This window comes from Ambystoma mexicanum, chromosome 1q (genome assembly GCF_040938575.1).
Source record: "Ambystoma mexicanum isolate Mex_15411 chromosome 1q, UKY_AmexF1_1, whole genome shotgun sequence".
NCBI classification, from domain to species: domain Eukaryota; kingdom Metazoa; phylum Chordata; class Amphibia; order Caudata; family Ambystomatidae; genus Ambystoma; species Ambystoma mexicanum.
The window spans coordinates 65,734,938-65,762,042 of NC_090922.1; the positions used below are offsets into that span (position 1 = coordinate 65,734,938).

The 27,105-nt window shown below is 44.6% G+C and overlaps 1 protein-coding gene and 1 long non-coding RNA gene across 2 annotated transcripts in view; one reads left to right on the plus strand and one right to left on the minus strand.

Annotated features, from left to right (window-relative positions):
• Positions 1 to 27,105, plus strand: part of COG8 (component of oligomeric golgi complex 8) — a 293,499-nt gene that overhangs the window by 8,254 nt on the left and 258,140 nt on the right. The window lies entirely within an intron of this gene.
• LOC138520983 (uncharacterized) lies at positions 1,499 to 2,687 on the minus strand. Its single transcript, XR_011282900.1, has 2 exons — positions 1,992 to 2,687; positions 1,499 to 1,609 (listed from the first exon to the last, which is right to left on the minus strand). It is a non-coding gene; the product is annotated as an uncharacterized lncRNA (long non-coding RNA).

A 27,105-nucleotide genomic window follows, 5' to 3' on the forward strand; every position in this document is an offset into this window, starting at 1 on the left:
GGAATCGGTGGAAAAGTGTGCAGTGTTACCGGCATCCGTATTACACGCATTACATCTCACAGTAGTGCGGTCCGGTAAAAGTGCTGGTAAACGGAATGACCAGCACTTTATTTCTGGACCGGCACACTTGTAATGACTCCCCACCATGTATTTCTTTACCTAGACCACACTGATAGAAGTAAAGACCGTTACCACGGAGTAAACCACAGACACGTCAAATATCCAAACAGTGAGGCCAACTGACATGCACGTAAACTTATTTTAGAGAGTTTGATGTGGTCTAAATTATAACACTAATGTGCATTTTCTGTTGAACACTATTCTGAATATATACATTGAATAAAAGACAGAGATTCAACATGGACCACTATTCCAGAGTCAAGAGCAAACGTCATTTACCTTACAAGGAATATCTTTATACTAATCCTTCAGATGCGACTACACAATACATGTATATGGTCAAGTTCAACTTTAAACATATTGATCATTGTTATGTATCATATTAGCTATTTATACAAAGTGGCATGTAGGATTGTATCTCAATATCAACCATCTTTTGCATTTACATTTTTTTGTTTTGCTTTTACCTCCTTATTATAACAATTACTTTGATATAGGGGAAATCTGGAAATTCATCAACGTACTATTCTTCTATTGCAACCAGTCTGGAGAATGAAGTATGATAATTGAGAGTGTATTGAGTTATATTAGTAGTTGTTGATTTATATTGTTTGAAATTAAGATAAGTGCTATTTTTTGAAAATGTTCAATACTGTCCTCAAATTGCAAAACATACAATCAACAACCTTGTTGTATTTATCACCCACACACATGCAACAATGATAGAAAACCATCACAAAAACGCACTTTGTAACTGAAGCACATGTAACCTTACACTACATGAAGGGTTTATGTGCTTGTTAATAACCTTTAGTTGCCTACCCAAAGCTGAATAGATGATAGATTAAAAAAAATCATTAGAACGGAAACTACTTTAGGAGGCAACAATTTACTTGCTATATTTTGCAGGAAGATCTGACACCAACTCCCTTTGACATCTCGGAAGGTTATCAAGTACAATTTAAAATATATTGTTTTAAAACATCACAAGTACACAGTGTTCGACTTTATCTTGATAAGAATGTAAAAATTGTATTACAACGATTAACCATATCTTTTTGGAACATTTAACTGATACTGTAAGGTCGACAATCATGAAAATAACTTTCTCAAGATGTACTTTGTGAGATCAAAATTTTTAACATGAAATCTTTATATATAAAGCTGAATGTATGTATGTGTGTATTGAAAAACTGTGGCTTTGAAAAACCTTGCTCCACCAGGGCGACTCCTTACAATCCCGATAGTTATACGTGCAAGATTAAAAGTTTCAAAATCCGGTCAATGAAGTCGCAGGTCAACTGTATAAGGACGGTAAAAAGCCTAACCGTCCCATACGTTGAAGAAATTAATTAATGAAAATACAGGACTCTGCGCCAACAACTCAAGTTGAGTTAAATCTTAGATTATGCTTTATTGATCATCCATGACCATTGAGCCCATAATTGATAACATGTTTCGGCTCCACTGAGCCTTTTTCAAATCCGGGCTACCCATAATTGTAATATAGGACATACAATATATCATAGTCAAAAAACAATTTGTATGAACGACATCATAAAGTATAACATAATACCAGTTTTCAAATATCGTGACCACAAAATATGCATAATAACATGAAAGAAATTAGACAGAAAAACAAGGATGGGCAAAAGGGAAGGGTTCATGGGTGTAGAAAAATAGGCAAACATATCATAATACATTGTTATGTTTGAGTAAACAGAAAAAGAGCACAAAAAACAGAAACAAAAACACAAACAAAAAGAAAAAAGAACCCATTAGTAATCATTATTCTTCAATTCATTGAATAATATAACCAAATTCTGCAATGGTCCCTTGAGACAAACTGACAACTTGGTGGATGTCCTTACCCGAAATTTGATGTAACCAGTTCTTATGACTATTTGTCCATGTAGTAGTAACGGGGTGCAATCCCCAATATCAATCTAAACAAAAAATGTAAGTAGCGAAGGTAAATAAAACTGATTGTCCAATTTAGAATATACATTAATTGTGTATATCAAGGTTGCCTGTGGCAACTAAGGCATTTTCATGAGAATAAATCCCGCCCTTCACCAAACGGGCAAAACAACTCTTCTTAATGGTCACAGGCCATTTCTGCCTTATTCAAAACAATTCATTATAAGTTCCGTAGTGAAGACAATTGTAATTGACCATCATTACGTAAAATGATGACGCATTTCCAATTATAGAACACGTATATCAAGTACGGAAAGCACAACATATAGCTTATTTTGTTGCTACTCGTCAAGTACCATTAAAGCTAAATCTCATTGAAAAGTAAACCATGAGATAAGCGGTCCTCTCTTACCAGTTCCTGGAACACAAACAGTCACACGCGTCGGCAGGTAAGCCGAACGCTTACCAGGTATGCCTTCTTATACTAGGCGTCATCACTGTGCGCGGTTACCACGGCGACGCAAGGACAAGCGTCGTCATTGAAAACCGCATTCTATCCCCCAGCATTCTACAAATTACATATGCTATATAATTCAAAATATTTGAATAAAGCCTGAGAAACTAACAAAGCATGTATACGCTTCTCCTGACCCAATTTATATTTGTTGAATATTTAAATGGTTACTATCACAGTAATGTATAATCACGGGCACTAATGCACCTAACTACAAAAGGTTGGTGAGCATTACACGCAACATTCAAATAAAATACTGAGCTACCAATTATGATGGGGTATCCCTTTAACAACACCCTGAAATACATGTAACCTCCTAATAAACAATGAGCCGTGTTCTAAATCAAGTATAACAATGAAAATTATTCGAGCTTGAGAAGCCAGATTGAAATGTACTACATCTCACAAGAATGAAACCATTTCATTATCTGTATTAAGTCCTGTATTTGTCGAATTGAAGTAACAAATTGCTCTTGCTTCCGCTTGTCGTAACGCCTTCACTCTGTCACCACCTCTTTTGTTCAAGGATACTTGTTTAAGACCAATGAATCTAATTTCCGATTTGAGATGTAGCTGATGTGTTTTTTGCCAATGTTCAGCTAACGGAAGTGATGGGTCTTGACTGCCAATTTTGGCTAGATGTTCACGGATACGGATTCTCAACTGTCTCTTGGTGCTACCAATATATAGTTTGTGGCAGACACAGATGATGCCATATACTACAAAAGTTGTTTTGCAGTTAATTCCTTGTTTAATGATCCAACATTTTCCATTTTTATCTTCGAATTCCGTTGTTCTTTGGTATGCATATTTACATTGTGGACAGACTCCACATTTCCTGAAACCAGAATCTTTCTTGTGTAACCATGTACCTTGAGTAGTGCTCTCAATGTCCGGTAATAACGATGGACTAAGGATAGATTTAAGTGTATTTGCTCTTCTGAAGGTAATGCGTGGATGATCACTCACAAACTCACCAATATGACTGTCCAATTTAAGTAAGTACCAATGTTTGTTCAAAATTTTTCGTAATCTCTGGTGGTCTGAACAATATTGAGTGATAAAGCTAATCGGCATGTTAGCTTCCAAATTATTCCCTTGTCTCTGTCTCAAAGTATCCTGCTGCTGCATCAATTTGGTTCTCTTGTATGCTTTACTTATATCTTTTTGGGCATATCCCCTCCTTCTAAAACGTCGTTGTAATAGATTACATTCCTCTTCAAATTTTAAGTTACTATTACAATTTCGTCTCGCTCTGATATATTCACCCAATGGTATATTGGTGATAGTTGGTCGAAAATGACAACTTTTAGCATGTAATATTGAGTTAACTTCAGTTGGTTTTCTGAATGTAGTTGTTTGTAGTACTTGATCTTCCAAATATATTGTCAAGTCCAGAAAATGTATCCGCTGTTTGTTGCATTCTCCAGTAAATTGAATATCAAAACAATTAAGATTTAACTTGTCCACAAATGCGTGAAATTCCTCTATGCTACTATCGACGATGCAAAAAACATCGTCGATGTACCTTGTCCAAAATTGGATTTTCTCAATGAAAAATGATTCAGTGTATATTGCTTTGTCTTCCAACATCCCCATGAAGATATTCGCCAATGCTGGGGCATATTTAGTACCCATAGCTACCCCCCTGGTCTGTTGGTATACCTTGTTGTCAAAGGTAAAGACATTGAGATCAAACGTGAGATGTAACATTTCTTTAATCATGTTCAAATGGTTGTAATACGAGGCTGACTCATGCCTGAAAGTGTAGTCAACTGCAGTCATGGCCCATTTATGCTGAATAGACGTGTACAGTGCCTTCACATCTAGAGTCGCTAGAAGGAAGGTACTCTGCCAAGTAAAGTTTTTTAGTTTCCGTATAAGGCTGGTGGAATCTTGCAAATATGAATGAAGTGACATAGCCCTTGGTTTGAGTAATAGATCCAGATATTCCGAGATATTCTCTGTGACCCACCCAATCCCACTCATGATCGGGCGGCCCTCTGGTATCCTTTCATAGGGTTTATGTATTTTCGGTAAGAAGTACATTGTTGGAGTTACCGGTTCTTTTATCCATAAATAAGTGCGTTCATCATCCGTTATCAATCCTTTTCTATGCCAATTGAGTATGTGCGCTTCAACTTGCTCCAATGCTGATTTTCGAAAATCATCCGTTCTTAATTCATAGCACCCAGGGGTATTTAAATGTCTGGATGCCATTTCCAAATAATCCTCCCGATCCATTAGCACAATATTGCCTCCCTTGTCAGCCTCTTTAATTACTGTCCGTGAATCCAATTTAAGCGAAACAAGTGCTTTCCTTTCCGATTTAGTTAAATTGTTCTGAGTAATCCAATTCTTATGTTTTTTACAATTAAGATTATATAGATCTCGTGAAACTGCTTGTTGAAAAGTGTCAATGACGTTGTCAGATGCCAACTGTGGCATGAATTTTGAACGTACTTTAAGTTCCTTTGTGGTAAGGGTATCAGATTTTATCTTGAGTTCATCTAATAAGTGAAATACATGATATTGATCACCTTCGGTCAATGAACGCAATGTATATGTATCTTCAATATCCTGGATCGACTTATCACTGATAAGTATGCTAGCCTCTTCAGGTTGAAAATCACCCGGTGCTTTGGTTGCAAAAAATTTTTTTAACTTCAATTTTCTGGTAAATTTAAATAAATCGATTTGTACGTCCAATGGACTGAAGTTACATGTGGGTGCAAAGGATAAACCCTTGTTAAGAAGAAGTCTTTCCTCTTGAGATATAGTTTTTTTAGACAAATTGAGAACAAGATCATCTGTTATTTGTTGGTGCTCATCTCCTTGGAGCTGGCCCTGGTTTGTCTCTTGTTTGCTTGTAAGCTTCCTATGTTGCCGTCGTTTTCTACACCCCCTCCTTCCTCTTCTCCTAGCACAGGTGTCAAAATACCCATAGTTGGTGGTAGCTGAAAACGGACTGTTTTCTGAGTAGAATTACGATTCCCTTTCTTGTATCTTTTGATCTGATTCAAGTATCCTCTTTGTTCAATTGATTTGGAACTAGCATTAGCTTGGTTGTCTTGGTCTGAGTCTGCATCAGAACTGGCCGATGATGTATTCGGGGTTGAGTTTCTGGACATTGGTATACATGCTTTGTTAGTTTCTCAGGCTTTATTCAAATATTTTGAATTATATAGCATATGTAATTTGTAGAATGCTGGGGGATAGAATGCGGTTTTCAATGACGACGCTTGTCCTTGCGTCGCCGTGGTAACCGCGCACAGTGATGACGCCTAGTATAAGAAGGCATACCTGGTAAGCGTTCGGCTTACCTGCCGACGCGTGTGACTGTTTGTGTTCCAGGAACTGGTAAGAGAGGACCGCTTATCTCATGGTTTACTTTTCAATGAGATTTAGCTTTAATGGTACTTGACGAGTAGCAACAAAATAAGCTATATGTTGTGCTTTCCGTACTTGATATACGTGTTCTATAATTGGAAATGCGTCATCATTTTACGTAATGATGGTCAATTACAATTGTCTTCACTACGGAACTTATAATGAATTGTTTTGAATAAGGCAGAAATGGCCTGTGACCATTAAGAAGAGTTGTTTTGCCCGTTTGGTGAAGGGCGGGATTTATTCTCATGAAAATGCCTTAGTTGCCACAGGCAACCTTGATATACACAATTAATGTATATTCTAAATTGGACAATCAGTTTTATTTACCTTCGCTACTTACATTTTTTGTTTAGATTGATATTGGGGATTGCACCCCGTTACTACTACATGGACAAATAGTCATAAGAACTGGTTACATCAAATTTCGGGTAAGGACATCCACCAAGTTGTCAGTTTGTCTCAAGGGACCATTGCAGAATTTGGTTATATTATTCAATGAATTGAAGAATAATGATTACTAATGGGTTCTTTTTTCTTTTTGTTTGTGTTTTTGTTTCTGTTTTTTGTGCTCTTTTTCTGTTTACTCAAACATAACAATGTATTATGATATGTTTGCCTATTTTTCTACACCCATGAACCCTTCCCTTTTGCCCATCCTTGTTTTTCTGTCTAATTTCTTTCATGTTATTATGCATATTTTGTGGTCACGATATTTGAAAACTGGTATTATGTTATACTTTATGATGTCGTTCATACAAATTGTTTTTTGACTATGATATATTGTATGTCCTATATTACAATTATGGGTAGCCCGGATTTGAAAAAGGCTCAGTGGAGCCGAAACATGTTATCAATTATGGGCTCAATGGTCATGGATGATCAATAAAGCATAATCTAAGATTTAACTCAACTTGAGTTGTTGGCGCAGAGTCCTGTATTTTCATTAATTAATTTCTTCTATGTATGTGTGTATGTTTGTCCGGCTATACAAATCCACACCATTGAACCCACGTCTACCAAATTTTGATTGGATTCCACTTTTGTCTGTTGCAAGATCGTAGTCTGTTTGGAAGCAAAAATCTTAGATGCAAAAATAATTTGGATGTGTGTGTGTGTGTATGTTTGCCCGGCTATAGAAATCCACACCGTTGAACCCACTGCTACCAAGTTTTGAATGGATTCCTTATTTGTCTGGGGCAAGATTGTAGTCTATGTTTGGATACAAAAAATTCACTCCGTAGACACCTTCATTTACTGATGCTCACCCCGATTCACTGCAGTAGGTACTAGAAGGCAGCAAAATTTGGAAAGGCGTCTGAAGCAAAATGTTTGATGTGTTGGTTATTCCTTTGAAATGTATTACTACTGTATACAGTTCGAAAATGTTTATAAAAGCATTTTTAAAGGAAATTAAACATTTTCTTTTTATCACGCCACTCAAAATATGGAGAATGGCAAGGTTACAGTTTTCTTAAGTTTATTCACAAGAAGATAGCACAATTAATCTTTCTTGGACATTTTCTCCAATGTGCTAAAGCCATTGAGTGACTGAAACATGCTGCGCAAAAAACAAACATCACTTGGAAAAGGTCCATCTGATGCAAAGCGAAAATCAATATCAAGAGCTTCTGAAACACAACAACAAACAGCAGCACGACTTGCAGACCAGAGGACAAGAACAACATCCTCTAGGGCACATGAGACACCAGAGCAAACTGAAGCAAGACTTGAGGACAAGAGCAACATCCTCCAGGGCACATGAGACACCACTCGATCAGGACACGGTCAATGCCGGGTACCACAGCTAGTTGTTTAATAAATGCAATATTTTTGCTGAATTTGTTACTTACAAGGAATGTACTAATGAAGCAGTCAAAATTGAAGAGACACATGTATCAGAGGTATACATAGGATATTGTAAAATATAATTGATCTTCCCTTTTTATTTTAATGTAATTTTTAATATGTTTTAATGTTTTACAAACTGAACTTGGGTTCTTTTTGTAGATATGTAGATCTGTTTCCTTAAGTGGAAGAGTACATTGCTTGGTTTATACATTTTCAAAATGCTGTTTTTCATCTCGGTCTTGTGGTCAGCAACTCAAAATGGACTGTTTCAAGGCAAATTAGGAAAACAAGGGTAAATAACAAACATGTTTGTTTTACATTCATTGTTTAGAAGTTATTTTATTGATATTACATTTTGAGGTTGTAATTCATATATTCTGTATGTGTGCTATACATTAAACATGTTTTTTTTTCATTGATTAGAGGCCTAGGAAGAAGATACTAATGATGTCACTTGCCAAACTGATGTCACTTTGGAGCAACAACATTTTGAGGCTCAGCATCATCCTCACACGATTCAGAGTCGTGATGCAGATGTCCAGTGGCCGGAATTTGAATGGAATGTCACCAGTGACACATGGAAAGTAACCATGGATCATTGTTACAGCCTACTACGTCACCCAGAAGAGACAGACAACACAGAAGATGTTTCAGAATTGCTTGCACACCCGTTCACACAATCCACACCCTCTAATAAATGTCAATTGAAGAAAGAGAAAATGTTCCCTGTTTCCCCAATAGCTGCAGAAAATCCAGAAATATCACACACTGAAATAACTGAAGCATCTTCGCAATTGATAGACAATTGTGTCCATGATCTTGACTTCACGCTTCCTAGTGTGGATAACTTGTTCACCACAATCGAATCGCAAACCACTGTACAGCTGGACGACTGGCTATTAAGGAAGCCAAAATACATTGTTTTTGACTGCTGCCTGATAGAGATTATGAATGAAAATGATTGAATGTGATCATAAATTACATAGGAGAATTTGTGGCAAGCCATTGGCGATGTTTATTTGTGTAGTCAAAGGCACCAACCTGAAGATTAGCTGTGTCCACAATCGTAACACATTTTCATGGCCTGCTCAACCGAAGCTTGGAAAAGTGCCTGCTGGAAATGTACTTTGTTAATTTGCTTTGTTGTTTAGCGGATCATATACTTCACAACTGGATCACCACAACAATTGACGAGATCGCAAATGAAAAACCTTTCAATCCATCCCGCAAAAGAGCAACGGCAAAATGGTTCACCCCACTACTAGGTGCCATGAAAAGGAAAAAACGAAAACTAGAACTAGAATGGAGGATCAATAAAGACTGTGGAAAAAAATGTAAACTTCACCAACATACCCGTTCATACAAAAAGGAAATACAAATAGCAAAAAGGAAATACTACGACAACAGAATCCTCAAAGCACTAAACACCCAAAAAGAACTGTTTAAAATCATAAACGAAATAAACAACCCACGCGGCTGCAACAACACTCCACTACCATCGAAGAAATGATGCAGTGACCTCGCAGACCACTTAAAAAATAAAATGACCATCCAAAACGGACCATGCAACCACTACACTGAAGACTCTGCCTGCTGCAAGGAACACCAGAACAAACTCCGAAACTTGGATACTTTAATCAAACTCGTAAATCAAAGCAACAAATCAGGCTCCCCCGTGGATCCCTGCCCCCCTGACATTTACAAACCAATCCTTGCACAAGGAACACCAATGGAATACTACAGGAACGTCCTCAACCAATCAATCTCAACAGGAGAAGTGCCTCAAGCCTCCAAATCAGCATACATCAAACCAATCCTCAAGGATACAGCAGGAAAACATAGACGACCCCTCCAACTACAGACCCATCTCCAACATCCCTTATCCAGCTAAACTCCTGGAAACACACATATATAGGGCAAGCCAAGAATTCATAGAGGAACATCACCTATTAAATAAGGCACAAGTAGGCTTTAGACCGATGAGAGGAACTGTAACATCACTTTTTCAATCTGGGATAATCTAAAGGCGTGCCTTACCCAAGCTTAGGTCGTTTTCCAAAGAAAATATTCAAAGATGTTCAAAGAAATTGTCTCAGTCACCAGTTCAAACTGACTCAGCGGTTCCCTTCCCCAAGTATCAGCTTATTCAACAAAGAAAATAATGAAAGATGTTCAAGGACATTGTCTTAGCCACAAGTTAAAACTGACTCTGGGGTTCCCTTTGCCAAGTCTCAGCTTATTCAACTCAAGTTCATACAGCATACAGTTCCGAGAGGTCAGTGTCTTGTCAGACTTTCGAGACTGCCGAGCATTTATTTTCTTTCCTGTGCGACCACTTTGGCAGCTTGCCCCTGGTTATTCACCTCTCTTTTCCCTTCTTTTACTCTAGTGCTTCCTACATCTTTTCTCTTCTTTCGGGCCTCTTGCCCAGCTTTACTTATTCGTGCACTCCTGTACCTTTGTTCTACTTTCTCCATTGGACTGGGTCACTTGTCCGTCCAGCTTTCCACTTTCCTTTTCCCTCGGTGCTCGGGCCGCTTACCCGCTTTGCTTCTGTGCGTTTACTTTCCTCTTCTCTCATCTTCGGGTCGCTTGCCCGTTTCAATTTCCTCTTTCACTCTTCCTTGAGTTTTCCCTTTCAGCGCCACTCTCGTGCTACACTCTGCTTTCTTTCGCCTGTCTTTGCTTGCCGGTGCCTTCCTCAAATGCTGCTCCACCTGCTCGCATGCTTTCCCAAGTCTCTGTCTAACACAACTCACCAGGTGGCGTTGCAATGCAGCAGCTTCCTGCGACATTGTGACGCAGAGGTCAAGGTCTCACCATTTGTCCCTCTGACACCCTTGGGGGTTCTGACCCCAAGGGAACAAGCATTGGCCCTTTAAGCACGAGCTGGGACCTGGCTGTTGGAGTCCTGTCCGCGAGATGCACAGCTTCACCAACTGATAGCAGTTCGCTCTGCTCACCAAATCGATGCTGCAGCACGCCGTCCTCCCTGGGGTCATTCCAACAACTCCCTACGCCATTGCTTCTCTGCTCTGACCTCCTTCCCAACTCACTCCAACCTTTGTGTTGAACCACAATCGAGCCATGTGCGGATGGTCAACCTGAATTGCCTGTCTCTGCCTGTCCTTGTTAAAGGGACAAAATGGAGAATGTCCATAGGAATCCATTGCCCATTGATTCCTATAGGTAATCCTCATTACTCCCAGCATGTTGTTCTTCGTTCCAGTGATTGGAGAGAGAGAGAGAGAGAGAGAGAGAGAAAGCTTTTGAGTGTAAGTAACCCATGACAACTGGGGGAGATGGAAAAGTGGGATGGGGAATACCATGGCTCAACCGGAGGCACTCTCCCACCAATCCCCGGAAGCCCCAGACTCAGGTGATCCTCTTGGCTTGTCCACCTCCAGGGTCGAGATCCAAAAGCGATGGCCCTTTCCTGGCCACCTGAGCAGAGGATCCCCGGTGAGAAGAGGCAGGTTTCTCACAATAGCCTAAAAATAAATATTTGTGTGTAGAACATTGGAACAAATATTTCCACTAGTAGAAGAGAACATTTATAGTTGTAAGAGTTTTACTTCCTGGCAGGTGAGTACACCAGAAAAGAAACAGTGGCTTTGCAGAAATGTGTTTGTGGTACAAAAGTGTGGTGGAAAAGAAACTACTAACTTTTATCATCCTGACAAACTGTTGTAAAACAGAGGACATTTGTGGTGCTGCTCTGCTGAAACGTATTTCACCAAGAAAATAATTGTGATCTTGGAAGTAACAGTTGCTTTGGTTTTTGAACAGGTGTTTTATGAAAGAGACATTGGGCCTCAGTACGGGTCTGGCGATAACCCTGCCGGTGCTACCGGCGGGTTGCCGGCGGACCGTAATAATTTACCAGCGTCTGACTTCCCGGTGCCACTGGCACATTACAGGAAGTCAGGTGCCGGTAAATTGTAAGTCCCCATTCCTGTGGAACTCTATGGGGGCGGGGACATGGAAGCACCGGCACTGTTGCTAACGGTGCTGGTGCTTCCTTGAAGGGTTTGCCTACTGTGACCACTGCGCCCGGCAGGGTCAGACCTTTCGGGCACAGCGGCCACGGCAGGCAAACACATTGTTTGCCTGTCCAGAAACAAGGGTGCCAGTGAGCTTGCCAGTACCCTTGTTTCCGGACCGGCAACATTGTCAATGAGGCCCATTGACTTTACCAAGGCGGAAGTCATATTGGATAGAAAAGACGTTTTCATATAACTGAATGGAACTTTCTTGATCCAGAACTTTCAGAAAAACCTTCCAGAATTGATCCAGGGGAAGATAACCAAACCTTGGACACAAGGGGTACTTTGTGGGAATTGTAAGCTTGGTCTTTTTCAAGGTTTTGTTACAACTGAAACTAAAGACATTCGCTTTATTTACCCTTCACTAAGTGGAGGGTGGTATTGAAGGGAAAAGAGATTTTTTTGTTGAACTGAACAGAACTTTGGTGAATCAGAACATTTTCAAATGTGTTCCTGAATTGATCCAGGGGAAGGGAGTCAATACCTGGTCACAAGGAGTACTTTGTAGAAACTATAAATTTGGACTTTATTTGCACTGTTTTGTTGAACTGAAGCCAGATATATTTTCCTTGTATGCTTTTATTATATGTATCAGTGTGAGGGTCAGATACATTTGGACACTAGAGTTTCAAAAAAGGAGGTTTCTTCCACACTGCGCACTAATCACAAAAGTCACTGCATATGTTTAATGGTTTCAGAAGCAGCCTGACACGTGTTTCGAGCTGTAAAGCTCTTCCTCTGAGGCTGAACGCAACAAATACATTGGTAATGGTTAATCCAGCAAAGACGATATTCATTATGATCCAATCCAAACAAAATGGCACAGATAATGGGTGGTTGGGCATTAGTCATGAGGAACCATTTGCATACAAAAAAGAAAAACAGATTGATGATATTCCATCATTTGTACAACATAACATCATCCATCTGTGTCGTGGATATAAAAGACATAGAAAAAGGATATCAGTCATCAGTTGTATACAGCGTATTGCAGATTGGGTGACAGCAAAGGATGGGGTGGTGAAAAATAATAACAAAAAAGAAAATTCATGTTAGGAACAACCTAAGGTGGTTCAACATGTGTGCTCACACGAGATGCACGAAAGACATATTCTAGTATATTAGTGCCAGAAGTGCGTGTACCTTTTTTAATACTTGTCAATTGCCTCAGGCGCTAGGGAATAAAGGGAAGTGGAAATGTATACAGTTATGTTTGACAATTGAACTGGTAAGCGGTAAATGCACTACAGGTGGCCTGTATAGTATTATTGCCACTTACCAGTTTGTTATGGTTAATTTCTCTGAATTTTCCCTCAAAATACAATTCTCCACTGCAATTAAGGGGATATTATATCTACAACAAATTAATACGGGCACTCAATTGAAAGTCATCAGCCATTGATAACGAGTTAACTGTATCCACGTACCTATATAGTCCGCAATTGCGAGAATCAATTAACTTCCATATATTATTGGCTGCAAGCATACGTCAGATATTCCAAATCAATCCGTCCAACCGCGTGTTCCACATCCTAGTTGTAATCATGGCCCATTTATCCAGTCATAAGAGAAAAGAGACAGAGGGAGAGGCGTGCTCAATTAGCTTAAATGCTTCATTCCAAAGTAAATCAAAAGCATATGTACGTAGTCGGCCCCCCCACTTAATCCTTAAGCGTCGTACACGAAAGACCCAAACTCACCTAGCGGTTCAGCTGAAATTCCGTTCTGAGAGCCAGCCACGGCATCTACCTTGTTCCCTTATGTTGTTTAGGGATTGCCTAGCACGTACGTCACGCTGACGCGTGGGCTTGAAGGGCAGCCATATTGGGTGAGGTTGTTTGATTTTGATAGCCTGCCATAATCGCTCCAATAAATTATACTATGTTGTTGTTGTCCATTACTCATATTTATAATATGATTACCCATATTAAGTCGCTATGGCTAACGTTGATACTTAATCATACGAGACCATATCTTACCACACAATTGCTTAGTTGTTTGCTTATGTTAACAGAATATATTACTTACATAGTAATGCAACTTCACTGGTGGATATACAACATTCTCACGTTATCTGCCACCTTTCCTCTACATTTGGACACTAGGTCATCTTTCTTTAGTTTGCCAGGTAGGGACATCCTCGTTAGGATAAGGGCAGAGAGGCGTTTATCATACCCCTCCTTTACTTTAATAAAATGGCAAACATTGAGAAACTACAACTTTGTGTCCCTCTCGCATTTCTGACCCCTCACAGGAGGCTGAACAGGTGAAGCAAGAGAGGTGGCGCGGAAAGCGTGGTGAAATTGACAAAATAATATTAAATCCGGTCAAAGCAAAGGGGTCCCTGACAAAAACAGACTCACCACTTGGCCAAAATACATTGATGGAAAGTGCACTGCTTAAGAGTGCAGCGGGGCTAGTCCCTTGCTGGAGGTTTTCCTGCCCTGAGCTGGCCAATCGGGCAGTGGGCGGAATGGGAGTAGGGATGCAGGGGAGGAAACCAGGGAGCTGGTGGGGAGGCTGAACAGGGGAAGCAAGAGAGGTGGTGTTGAAAGTGCAGTGAAATTGACAAAATACTATTGAATCTGGTCAAAGGAAGGGGGCCGCTGATGCAAGCGCAGCAAAAAGAAACTCACCACTTGGCCAAAATATGCAGATGGAAAGTCTCATGGGAGCTAACACAGTATTATCAACCCTCACCCACCTTTCTTCCCTCACCTTCATCACCTTCCTCTTTCCCTATAAATTCTCCCATGTACTTATGGCATACCAATAGTATTAGCAGTACTGGGCCTGGGACGAGGAAGAATTGGGTTGACTCCCCTAAACTGTCATCTCAAGATACTGTGACGAGGAAGACAAGGTTGACTATGCTGAATATGTATGTCAAGATACTGTGACGAAGAAGAGGCGAGAAGCCCTGAACAACCGCTCCGAGAACTGGATCGACCATTCTAGAGGTCAGGCGCCAAGCAACTTAAAGATGGAAGAGGGACTAACCACAGGGTCTGTCGCTCCCAGGAGGCATTGCGAGTGAGAGGCAAGGCTGGGAATGAAGCTGCTCAGCAGGAGTTGGAATGTGGTGACCTGGCATTCCAACCTGCTCTGCCAAGGACTGGCAGACCAAGACAAGCAGGAGAAGGGAGGCCACACATGGGAGAACGCGTATGATGCTGACTGTAAAGACCGGAGGGGGTGCCTGTACTTCTGCTCTCTATATGGTAGAGGAGAGGCACAGAGGACCCCAGCCAAGATTCTCTATTATTGGTACGTGGGCGAGCAATCAAGGCCTAGCTTCTCAGGAGGTGATGTGGGCTGGTTCTTAAGTACAGTGTAGTTCCCAAGCACCCACAAAGGAATGTCCGCACACTGTATTGGTTAAAACACAGTCTTTATATAATTAATATTCAAGGTTATGTACAATATCACAATAACTCACTTTGTACTCGGTTATCTATAATGGCAAATATACAGTTCTACGTGGCACCACAATTACTATTAGATCTCTTTAAAGTGCATCAACGATACGGTTAAATGGCACACAAATCAGTTTGTAACGGAAACCAACAATAGAGGTAAGAGGAAAGCAGTTGGTGAGAGCAATCGGCAGAATACTGGCCCTGCTACCGAGTCTGTGTGGAGATCCCCCCCACCTGGGCAACCTGTAGAATAAAGATACAAGCCCAGTCCATATATTGTTCACAAGACACTTCCCAATAGTTCTGCAACCCCAAAGTACCTGGCATTGCAGCGTTCCTCGTTGGGGAATCGACGGCCCTTCTTGAGTGTCCTCCCTTTAAGGCAGGAGTCACGGGTCGTCGAACGTCTGACGGAGAACAGGGTGAGCTACGATGGTGAAGTGGCAGCTTTGTTCCTAGCGGTGCTCGTTGACGCGGAAGTGTAAACGTTCTGCAAGGAAGAGGCGTGCGGGGCACCTCGGTGTCGATAGTTCTGGACAGTGGCCCCGCAAGGGCGTCGAGTCGTCAGCGTCTCTGTGGTCTTTGTGTGGCAGGAAACCCACCGTTGTATACTCCTTGGCGCGCCGACAGTCAGGCCTTCTCCAGCGGGATAAGATGGTGGCGATGCAGACTTGGATTCGAATGTTCTTAGGCAAACGGGAGCACGGCGGCTCCGGTCGGCAACGGCAGTCGTCGACAGTGGCGGACAACAGTCCGGGCGCTTCTCCTTGGGATTCTGCGGCAGTCCCTGTCTCGGGTCGGCAGCCTGTCGAAGGTCTGTCTACCAGGGAGCTTTGGCAAAGATTAGCGGTGCATGATGGTCCCTCGTAGCTCGGGAAGAGGGCGCCTTACCAGGTCCTCTCTGGGTCAGCCCTTGGAGACACAGCAGCTTTCAGATTGTGACGGAGAGCAACAGCAATTCTTCTCTTCCAGCAGGGCTTCAAGGTCAAGCTTCAGTTTCACTCCAGTTACTCGTCATAGTGGACTTCAGCTTCTGAACACGATTGCTAGCAGTGAGAGGTCCCCAGATATAGGGGTGATCTCCCATTCATTCCCCTGGGTCATACTCAAGCATCCAATCACGGTGAAGGGCATTCATGCAGGCAGGCAGCCAATCAGGCAGCCAATCAGGCACACGTTGCATTCAGGCCATTCACTTTTCTCCAGACACTCACAATACGTTATGTGTATTGGGACAAGTACGCAGCCATTCAACTCTCCACACTGCATTCATACCAGTTTCGGGCAGGGCTGTCTCAGTCATTGTGTCAAACACCAGATACGAGACACCCACAACACAGAATGCGTATTCGTCACACACTCCATTCACCCAGGTCCCACCCACAGGCGTACCCACAACATACGGTTGTTGGGAAGGCTCTTCCCCACACTACCATATATGGAACTTCCACCCAACAGCCAGTCAGGGGGAAGGGACAGAGTCAGGGCTTCCCGGGAAGATCAATGTAACAGGCGATGGAGGGCAAGAGGCCACGGGGGCCATCTTGTCTCCATCAGGAATCTACCAATTCCAGTGACAGGGCCTGGGCATCCCAAAATGGAGGACGCTCAGGGCACCAGTCAATTCAGCACGGAGCTGCCACCAGCCCGTACCCTGCTCTGTGGGTCACACACAGGTGCCCAAAAACATACACTAGGGGCACAGGGTTGTACCCCTACCCATGGGTGCCATGGGTCTGTTCACCAAAACCAACGGAGAGAGCTGCACTGCCAGGAGTCCAGATGTGTCAAATGCTCTTCCCAGGTGGATCTGTAGACAGCAATGTCTTCTAAGTAAGCCACACAAAAGGCTTCCAGCCCACTGAGCGCATGATTGACCAATCACTGGAAGGTGGCAGGGGCTTTCTTCAACCCAAAAGGCATGACCCTAAACTGGTAGAGTCCCTCTGGTGTTGAGAACACAGTTTTTTCCTTGGCATAGTTTCATTTGCCAATAGCCTGAGGTAAGGTCAAAGGTGCTCAAAAATTTGGCAGCACCTATAGTGTCCACGAGCTCATCAGCCCGGGGCAATGGGCGCGCATCAGTTTTGGTGACGGCATTGACTCCTCGGTAGTCCACACAGAACCTCCAATCCTTGGTACCTGCCTGGGAACTTGCCTTGGCGACAAGGACCACGGGACTGGACCAGGGACTGGTTGAGGGTTCAATAACACCCAGATCCAACATCTTGGCGTGCTTAGCCTGGATGTGGTTCTTAACTGTATCTGACATACGGTAGCTCCTGTTTTGACAGGCACACTGTCACTAGTGTCAATCTCGTGTCTACACCGCGGTGTAAGGCCTGGCGTCAGTGAAAACAGAGAGGCATACGGCCGGAGCAAAGCCCTGCAGGCCTTCTGCTGCTCTGGCGTCAGATCGGGAGAGAGATGTACTCCCTCCATGGAGCCATCCTGAGGGTTGCTATGCAGCAAATCAGGAAGGGGCTCACTCTCATCCTCTTCTTGCTCTGAAGCTAGCAAGTGTCAAGCTCAGACGTGATACGTGGGTTATCAGCAATATCAATGTCCACCTCCCCTTCCTCCTCACCTGTATCTTCTGAGGACACTTCTCGCCTGGAAAGCTTCTTCTTTGATTTTATCTTCTTTGAGAAGAGATACGGTCGTCTGAGGTAAGAAGCCACCCTGATTCCCTGCTAAACAGGGAAGCAGCCGACCTCCTTCCCACAGGGACCAATTGGAGAGGAAAAAAGCAGCCGCTTAAAAAAACCTCTCTGTGGATGTAGCAGCAACTGAACTCGTCCAGAACATGATGGATGTAGCAGCAGATGGACTCGTCCAGATCGGGATGGATGTCAAGGTAGTCCGGACTAGATGGCAATAGCTCCGAGGCAGAGGAGCGGAAGACAGCCTCTTGGACAGAGGTACAAGTTCCACAATGCAGCAGGAAAACAAGGTCCGGCTCCGAAGCAGAATCGGAGAAGGAGCGGATGGCAGTGCTCAGGACAGGAGAGCGAGTTCCACTACGTAGGAAGTACACCGGGTCCGGGTACCGGATTGCAAGGGTACCAGGAGCAGAAATGAAGAAAGCAGTCCGGATGGCAGCAGGCAGGATGGGAAGAAAAGGTAAGGGATAGATGCCAGAGCGAGAGAGAGAAAACAGACAAGGAAGGGAAGCCACAAGCAGGTACGTAAACCGCAAGAGGAGGGAGAGAGAGAGGGGGGAGAAAAGGTAGGACAGAACCGGTACGGGAAAAGGGATCCACGTGCACGGGGGAAGCGAAAAGCAACAACACTAAAGGCAGCAGAGTTAAAGTACGAAGGAGCACAGCAACAGAGCGAAAGAAACAAAGTTGCAACGCACAGAGCCCAGGAAGGGGCGAGGCTAAATACGGAAATGGGGAACCAAAACAAAAAGACTAGACCGCCAAACCAGGAAGTGGGAAGGAAAACCCCGGCACCACCTAATGGCGCCGCCAACGCCAAGCCTTCCATAGCTGCCAGCGACCACCCGAAGGCGGCGGCGTGACAGTATGCCCCTTCCCAAGGGACACCCCCCCGGCTTACCCGGGAACAGACGGTGAAACCTTTGAACCAATGCCGGGGCATGCACATGAGAAACCGGTTCCCAGGAGTCCTCAGAATGGGGATAACCCTTCCAATGGATCAAATATTCCAACCGACCCCACTGGTAGCGGGAGTCATGAACGGAGGCCACTTCACATTCATCGGGAGGAATGTCGGTAGGCGCCGGATCCCGGGGCAAAGGGCGATGATAAGGATCAGCCTTGCATTCTTTAAGAAGAGAAGAGTGAAAAACAGGGTGAAGGCGGTGCATGTGCCTGGGTAGTAAAAGGCGGAAGGCCACCGGATTGATCCTGCGAAGGATAGGAAAGGGACCCAGGAAACGGGGTGACAGCTTAGAGGGAGGTAGATACTTCGTGGACAACCAGACCTTGGTACCTTTCCGCCAAGTAGGCACGGGTAAGCGCTTGAGATTGCTGTGGGAACGGTTCCGAAGACTGCTTGCCTGTAAACTCTCGGTAGCAGACTTGTGAGCTTCCCAGATACTGGTAAGTAGAACATCCACAGACGGAGTAATAGATGGAGGCAATGACAGAGAAGGAGTAAAGCTGGGATGAAAACCATAGGAACAAAAAAAAGGACTGAGGCCGGTGGCACTGTGCCTGGAGTTGTTATAGGCAAATTCTGCGGTGGACAGCAGACTAACCCAATTGTCCTGTTGGGCATTAGTGAAGCACCGGAGATATTGTTCAAGAGTGGCGTTGGTCCTTTCCGTCTGCCCATTGGTTTGCGGATGAAAACCTGACGACAAGGCACGTTCAATGCCCAATCTATCACACAGCTCTTTCCAGAATCGTGAAGTATATTGAGGGCCTCTGTCAGAAATAATCTTGTCCGAAGTGCCATGCAAATGAAAAACTTCTCTAGCAAACACTGTCGCCATCTCAGCGGCGGTAGGTAGGCCAGCTAGAGGAGAGAAATAGGCCATCTTGGTAAAACAATCGACTGTAACCATTATACACGAGCATCCTTCTGAGGGTGGCAGATCAACAATGAAATCAGTCGAAATCAGGCTCCAAGGTCTCTTACGTACTTCTTCTTGTTGAAGAAAACCAATCGACTTCTGGGTGTAGTGTTTCGACCGACAGCATACCGAACAAGAATAGACATAGGAAGAAACCTCTTTGGCCATGCAGGGCCACCAAAACCTGCGACGTAGCAGATCCAAAGTGTTCTTTACTCCTCGGTGGCCTGCCACCGGGTCATCATGGCACCATCTTAAAGCCGTCTGACGGGTCGGAATGTCCAGCAAGAATAAATGTTGTTGCTTGAAGCACAAACCATCTTGAATGAGGATGTCCTCGGCGGGTGGAGTAGCACGAGGAATTGCAGCAGACTGCGTGACCGTGCGAACTTCCTCTAAAAAAGACTCAACTGAACAGATGATCTTGACATCAGGGAGCATGAGACCGGGGGATTCCTTCTGGGAAATGCCCAGATAAGGCCTTCTTGAGAGAGCATCAGCAGAATGTTTTTGGACCCTGCCAAGTAGGTCAAAGTAAAGTCAAATTGGGTAAAGAAGTGGGCCCAGCGGGCCTGGCGTGAGTTGACACATTCCATCTTCTGTAAGATCTTGAGATTCTTATGGTCCGTTCTGATCTCAAAGGGCAGGTTAGCCCCCTGCAAGAGATGCCAACATTCTTCGCAGGCGGATTTCATGGCCAAGAGTTCTTTCTCTATAACAGAATAGTGTGTCTGACTGTCGTTCAAAGTCTTAGACATGTAGGCAACAGGATATTCCAGACCCTTATGCTCCTGTAGAAGAGCGGCACCTAGGGCTGCCACGGAGGCATCCGTCTCAACGATGAACCTTAACCCAGGGGCGCTGTTGCGCACATCAAACATGGCCGCTTAGTGCAAGAGCTCCGGCTCAGGCAGAATCCTACTTTAAAATAAATCCTCTCAGCTTCGTCCTAAACCCTTAAAAAAGCAGGCATTCGGGGACGAGAAACGCAAGGCACATCCTGGTGAAGAGCAGTGGAAAACCGCGATCGCGCTGCCGAGATATTGCAGCTGGCAGTCCCGGCGGCGGAGAGAGACCCGAGTGGCCGCCTGGAGGCTCCGCGAACACCTAGACTGCGGGCCGCGGTGGGGGAGGGGCGCCATGCGGCCAGCACCATCCTGCGATACGGGGGAAGCGGAGTGGCCGCCCCCACCGACATGAACGCGGGGACTCCGGCGATCACTCTGCCCACCGTGGCGGGCGACAGGAAGGAGGAACGGGGGCGGCCCGGTGGATGCGGACTGCTCCCAACCAGACAAGACGCACAGAACGCATTGAGCGGCACGGCCTCGGCCCGCGGCTGCTGGCGACGCGGGAGCGGCTCCTCGCGGCACTACCCGCGGCTGCCTGGGAGAACGGGCCTCACCTGGAGGTGCCCCCCCCCCACATGCACACGCCAAGTAAGTGGGAGTGGGCAGGGACGGAGGCCCTATTACCGATGCCCGTGAGGCGGGCCATTACAATACGCAGCCGCGGCGGGTGGAAGGCCTGACATCGTGCCCCGCAGCGCCTGGCCTGTGCAGCCAGCAGCAACCCCACGCAGCTGGGGGATCAACCATTTACCCGCTGGGCCGCCTCCACGTACAGGCACAGCGGGAAAACATTGCAAACCGCCCTCACTGCTCCGGGCGCACTGCCGTTGAGACCCCATTGAACACCCCCCCCATTGAATACAATCCGGAGTGGCGACCTGCGGACCTTCTGGATTCATCCCTCCATACAAGCGACCTATCTTGTGTTAAGGACAGGAATATAAATAACGTTTCCTCCACATCCTGAACTGCACGGAGGTACATTGGGTGACAACACGTGGGAGAACACAGTCCACTCCCAACAGACAATCGCAATTTATGGGCCGCAACGAGAGAAAGGGGACAGGAGGGAAAAAGATCGGCCTGATGGATACCTTCACCAGTTCGCAGCCACAAGGGGCGACTGGGGGGGAACCATCTACATCCGATGGGCAGGAAAACGACCCGATAGACCGCCTGGCAATGCTGGTGCAGAATGGTTTCATGGCAGTGAATGTTAAACTAGACGATATCGTGGCGACGATAGGATCCCTAAAAGCTTGTGTGGAAAAGAAGATCGCACGTATTACGGAAACTGAAAGCAGGATAAGTGTGAACGAGGACACGATACAAAAACACAGTCGAGATATAGCCCACCTCCAAACAGAACTACACAAGACTCAAACCAAGTGCGAGGACCTCGAATCGAGATCCCGGAGGAACAACATCCGGATTGTTGGAGTATCGGAAAAATTCGGAAAAGGCCCCATGGAGAGGCAAGTTGAGGCCTTACTGAAAGACATCCTAGGCGCTGACTCCTTCTCGAATCACTTCCTGATTGAAAGGGCCCATCGTACCCTAGCACCGCTCCCGAAGCCAGGGGCCCCCCCGAACCATAATTGCGCGCCTCCTAAACTACCGAGACAGGGACACTATACTCCGACTGTCGAGAGAAAAAGGTACCCTACGCCATGAAGAAAACACGATTCACATATATCCAGATTTCTCGACCAACGTGCAAATGCAAAGAAGATCATATGAAGGAGTGAAAAAACAGCTACGATTGCGAAATGAACCTTATGCCCTCATCTTTCCGGCAAAAATGAGGATACAGCATGGGGGACGTGCTCATTTCTTTGAAAATCCCACAGACGCCATGTCATATGTTGAGTCTTCCATACCAATACCCACCGGAGATCGAGTGGCAAACCAAAACGCGAATACATAACCAAGAGGTAAGACTGGACCAGGCTATGATCGCCTAACATATGGTGAGAAATTATTGACATTGGAGGACATGTAAAGGTGACGAACTGAACTAAAATGTTGTTTTATCTGGGCTGTGAGCCTCAGCCTAAAGCGCGCCAGATGGCTGCTATTAGTGACCCTCAGGAAAGTTCCACATGTTTAAGGGATTGTTTATTGCGGGGCAGCATTGTCATGTTTGGGTTGATGATGAGGGTGGGGGTTTAAAGTATCATATGACTGTACGGGAAGGGGGCAAGGGGGGAAAAGTTGGGGAATGGGACTCAGTTCGAGAAGTCTCACAAGTTAAAAAATGTGATGACATTGCAACGCACGGAAATCTCCTTAACAACAGAAAGGCCAAATATATAAACTGGAAACACAGATATGGCTAACTCTGTTAGGGTAAACGGAGGGCTCCGATTGAAACTGTTTACTTGGAATGTCCGGGGACTGAACAACCGTAACAAATTGAGGAAAGTGGGAGCCTATATTACTCGGCACCAACCCCACATTGTCATGTTACAGGAAACTCATGCGCTTCAAAAGGTCAATGCTGAGTTCTTGAGAGGGTGGGGGTCTCACAGGTATTGTACGGAATACTCCTCACAGGCAAGAGGGGTACTAACCCTAATACATCCATCCGTCGGGTTCCAGTTCGAGAGGAGCAAAATAGACCCAATGGGTCGCTATGTTTTACTTTGGGGCACCATCAAGGGGGAAGCAATGATTTTCATTAATACATATGGTCCAAACATAGATGACCCTGAATTCTACATAAATGTACTACATGAGATTGGCACCTGTGGGGGCGAGCAAATAGTGTGGGGAGGAGATTTTAACACTATTTTAGATACAGTACTGGACCGTTCTACCTCAGCACATAGGAATCCCTCGAAAGCAGCCAACACGCTGCATCAAATCATTTTACAGCTACAGCTGGTAGACGCCTGGAGAACACTCCATCCCTTAAAATGACAGTACTCCTTTTACTCCTCGGTACATGACACTGAGTCCCGCATTGACTATTGGCTGGTGTCAGCGTCCCTAGTACACCAAATTAATGGAAGTGAAATATTTCCCCGCACCCTGTCCGACCATTCTCCCATAGAGTTAGACATGACATTGGAAAGTCTTAAACCTCCGGTAAGGAGATGGAGAATGCCTTCCAACATTTTTAAGGACCCTGGGGTTGTGGGGGAACTACAGGCCGAAGTTGAATTCTTTTTTGAGACCAATAAGGATTTGGTGGATAGCCCCTCGGTGCTATGGGAAACATTCAAAGTGTGGGTGAGGGGTATCCTGATCTCCAAGTCCACGGGGCTATTGAAAGCGGTCAGGAAAGAGCTGGAGGTGGTTGAGAAGCGACTGGGGGACCTAGAGCAACAATACACATCCTCACAGGAGGATAATGCCCTGGCAGAAATTAATAAAAACCTACAAGAATTTAATAAACTAGCAAATAGGGAGTTCATGTACATGGCCACTCCGGTCAGAGCACGCCGATATGGCGAAGGTAACAAGGCGGGGAGCACACTGGCTAACCTGTTGAAAGTTGACAGGGGCCGCATCCTGATCTCCAGCATAATAGGGAGCGTCGGCATAGTACAGACAAATGAGGAAAACATCAATGGGGAATTTGCCCTCTTCTATAAAGAGCTCTACGCTACTCATGACTTAAAAAACCCCAGGGATACTCAACTTTACTTAGACAGCATAACGCTTCCAAAATTGGGTGATGAGAATAAACTGCAGTTAGACCAACCCATTACGATTGAGGAAATTAAGGAAGCAATTAAATCATTGGCCAACGGAAAAGCGCCTGGCTCAGACGGTCTGGGAATCGAATTGTACAAAGAGCTAAGCGAAGTATTGGCCCCGATATTTTTGTCCATGTGGGAGGAGGCCACAGAGGTAGGAACACTGCCATCATCCATGAGATAGGCTATAATTACAGTGCTCCCTAAGCCCAGACGTCCCCCCAATAGACCCTTATCTCTTATTAACTGTGACGCTAAAATATTTGCGAAGATCCTGGCTAACAGACTCCTGCCGCACATGCCAGTGCTAGTGCACCCGGATCAGTGCGGGTTTATTCCCACTAGATCTACAGCGCTCAATCTACGTAGGCTGTTTGGCGTAATGGCCCAAATCAAACCGGAGGCCCAGGCGATAGCGGTATCCCTAGATGCCGAAAAAGCATTTGACTCTGTATCATGGGCTTACCTGTTCAGGGTGCTTGGTAAATTCGGGCTGGGCCCCAGCTTCTTGAACTATGTCAAAGTGCTGTACACTAACCCGGGGGCCAGGGTATTGACTAACCACAGTATGTCTGATTGGTTTGAGTTGAAGAGGGGCACTAGACAGGGCTGCCCATTCTCCCCCATACTGTTCGCTCTCACTATGGAACCAGCGGCAACGGCGATAGGAGAACATCAGGAACAGAGAGGTATACGGATGGCGGGCCTCACTCAATCGATATCACTATATGCCGATGATACCCTATTGTACATTAGGGAGCCGAACACACACTTGGGCCCGCTAATGGACGAAATGCACAAATTCGCATCATACTCAGGATACAAGACCAATCGATCTAAGTCTGAAATTCTCCCCTTTACCCCCGCCACCAACTGCCCAAACGACGCACTTGGCCTAAGGTGGTCCCCAGACAAAATTAGATACCTAGGGGTTATAGTTTCTGGAGACAGGACATCTCTACTTTTGAACAACCATGATTCCCTGCTGTCCACTATTGCCACTAAACTCCGCTTCTGAGCCAAACTCCCCATATCATTAATAGGTCGGGTAGCCATATTAAAAATGGTCATCCTCCCTAAACTGCTGTATATATTTACCAACATCCCAATCTGGCTTGGTAGGAGATTCTTTGACACTCTCAGGTCCCTGGCGGTGGAATTTGTTTGGAGTGGGGGGGCACCTAGAATGAAGTGGGAAAAAATGGTGGAACCATACAATAAAGGGGGCATAGCTGCTCCTGATTTTGAATTATATTATCTGGTTGCACAAGCACAGTTTGTCAAACATTGGTACGATGAAAATGACACTTCACCCCACATTCGTCTTGAAAAACACGCAGCGTGCCCGACCGACATTAGGTCAGGAATTTTTAAAACTAAACACAGGGATGAATGCCCATTTGACCCGGTTAGTACGACGGCCCAGGCATGGTTTAAAATCTTCCGAAGGCTTGGGGTAAAGACGCCTTACTATGCTGAGGCCCCCTTTTGGAACTTCCCAGGCATAACACCCACATACGACCCAGGCATACAGAATAAATGGGACCCAGATGAAGAATTTAAAATCAAGGACATATTTCCCAATGGGAGGTTTATAACACTTGAGGACTTCAAAACAGGGATGGGGAGGGATCAGCTGATGATTCTCCAATTTTATAGAATGAGACTGGCCTTTAAGGCCCTTGGCCAACATTCCCAGACGAACCCCCACCGCACCCATGTCTACTAACACTTTCAACCCGGGCGGGTACTAGCATCTCGGGACTATATGTTACGGTGCAGACTGGTTCCCCAACACTGAATGTAATGAAGGCTTCCTGGGAAACGGATCTGGGTGAGGATATATCGGACAGACAATGGGAAAGATACTGCGAAATGACCAAGAAAGTGTCCATGAATGCCGGCCTCTGGTTAATTCAGTTTAAAATGTTGAATAAACTACACTATACTCCATTGAAGGTGGCTAGGTTTACAAACAATGGGACTGGCATGTGTCCAAAGTGTGGAACAGACCGGGCTGACTCGATGCATATGTATTGGAATTGCCCACATGTGCTTGCTTTTTGGGGGGAGGTGGCGAATATCCTGGAGGAGGTGACACAGATACCGGACCTCACACCGCGAAAATACCTGTTTGGGGACATTGGTAAAGATTCAGAGGTGACAAGTAGACTTTTTAACGTCACATGCGCAGTAGCGAAACGGTGTATACTGCAAAAATGGAAGAGCGCACAGGCACCAAGAGTGAATCATTTTCTTAAGGAATTAATGTATGTAAATGAATGTGAAGAATATTACATATTGACTATCCCGAATCCAAGTAAACCAAAAGACATATGGGCCTGGTTTAGAATATATCTGAGTGAAATGAACTCGGACAGTGACAGCTTGACAGGGCCAACAGCTTCATCAATTCAGTAAACATTGCTTATGCTGTAAGGTGCCTAATACCGAAAGTTGATGTGTTCAAACAAATGCATTATATTTTGTTGTTGCAATGTCAAGTACCACAACCGTTAAATAAAGTTTTTTTTTAAAAAACGATGAACCTTAACCCTTGATCTGGTTGATGAAGGACCGGAGCCGAGCAAAAATCCTCTTTCAATCGTTGAAAGGCTTAGTTGGCCTCTGGAGTCCAAACAAAAGGCATCGAGAACTTCTTGAGCAGCCTTGTTATGGGGAGTACTCTGTCGGAAAAACCTAGGATAAACTTGTGATAAAAATTAGCAAGCCCTAGGAACCTT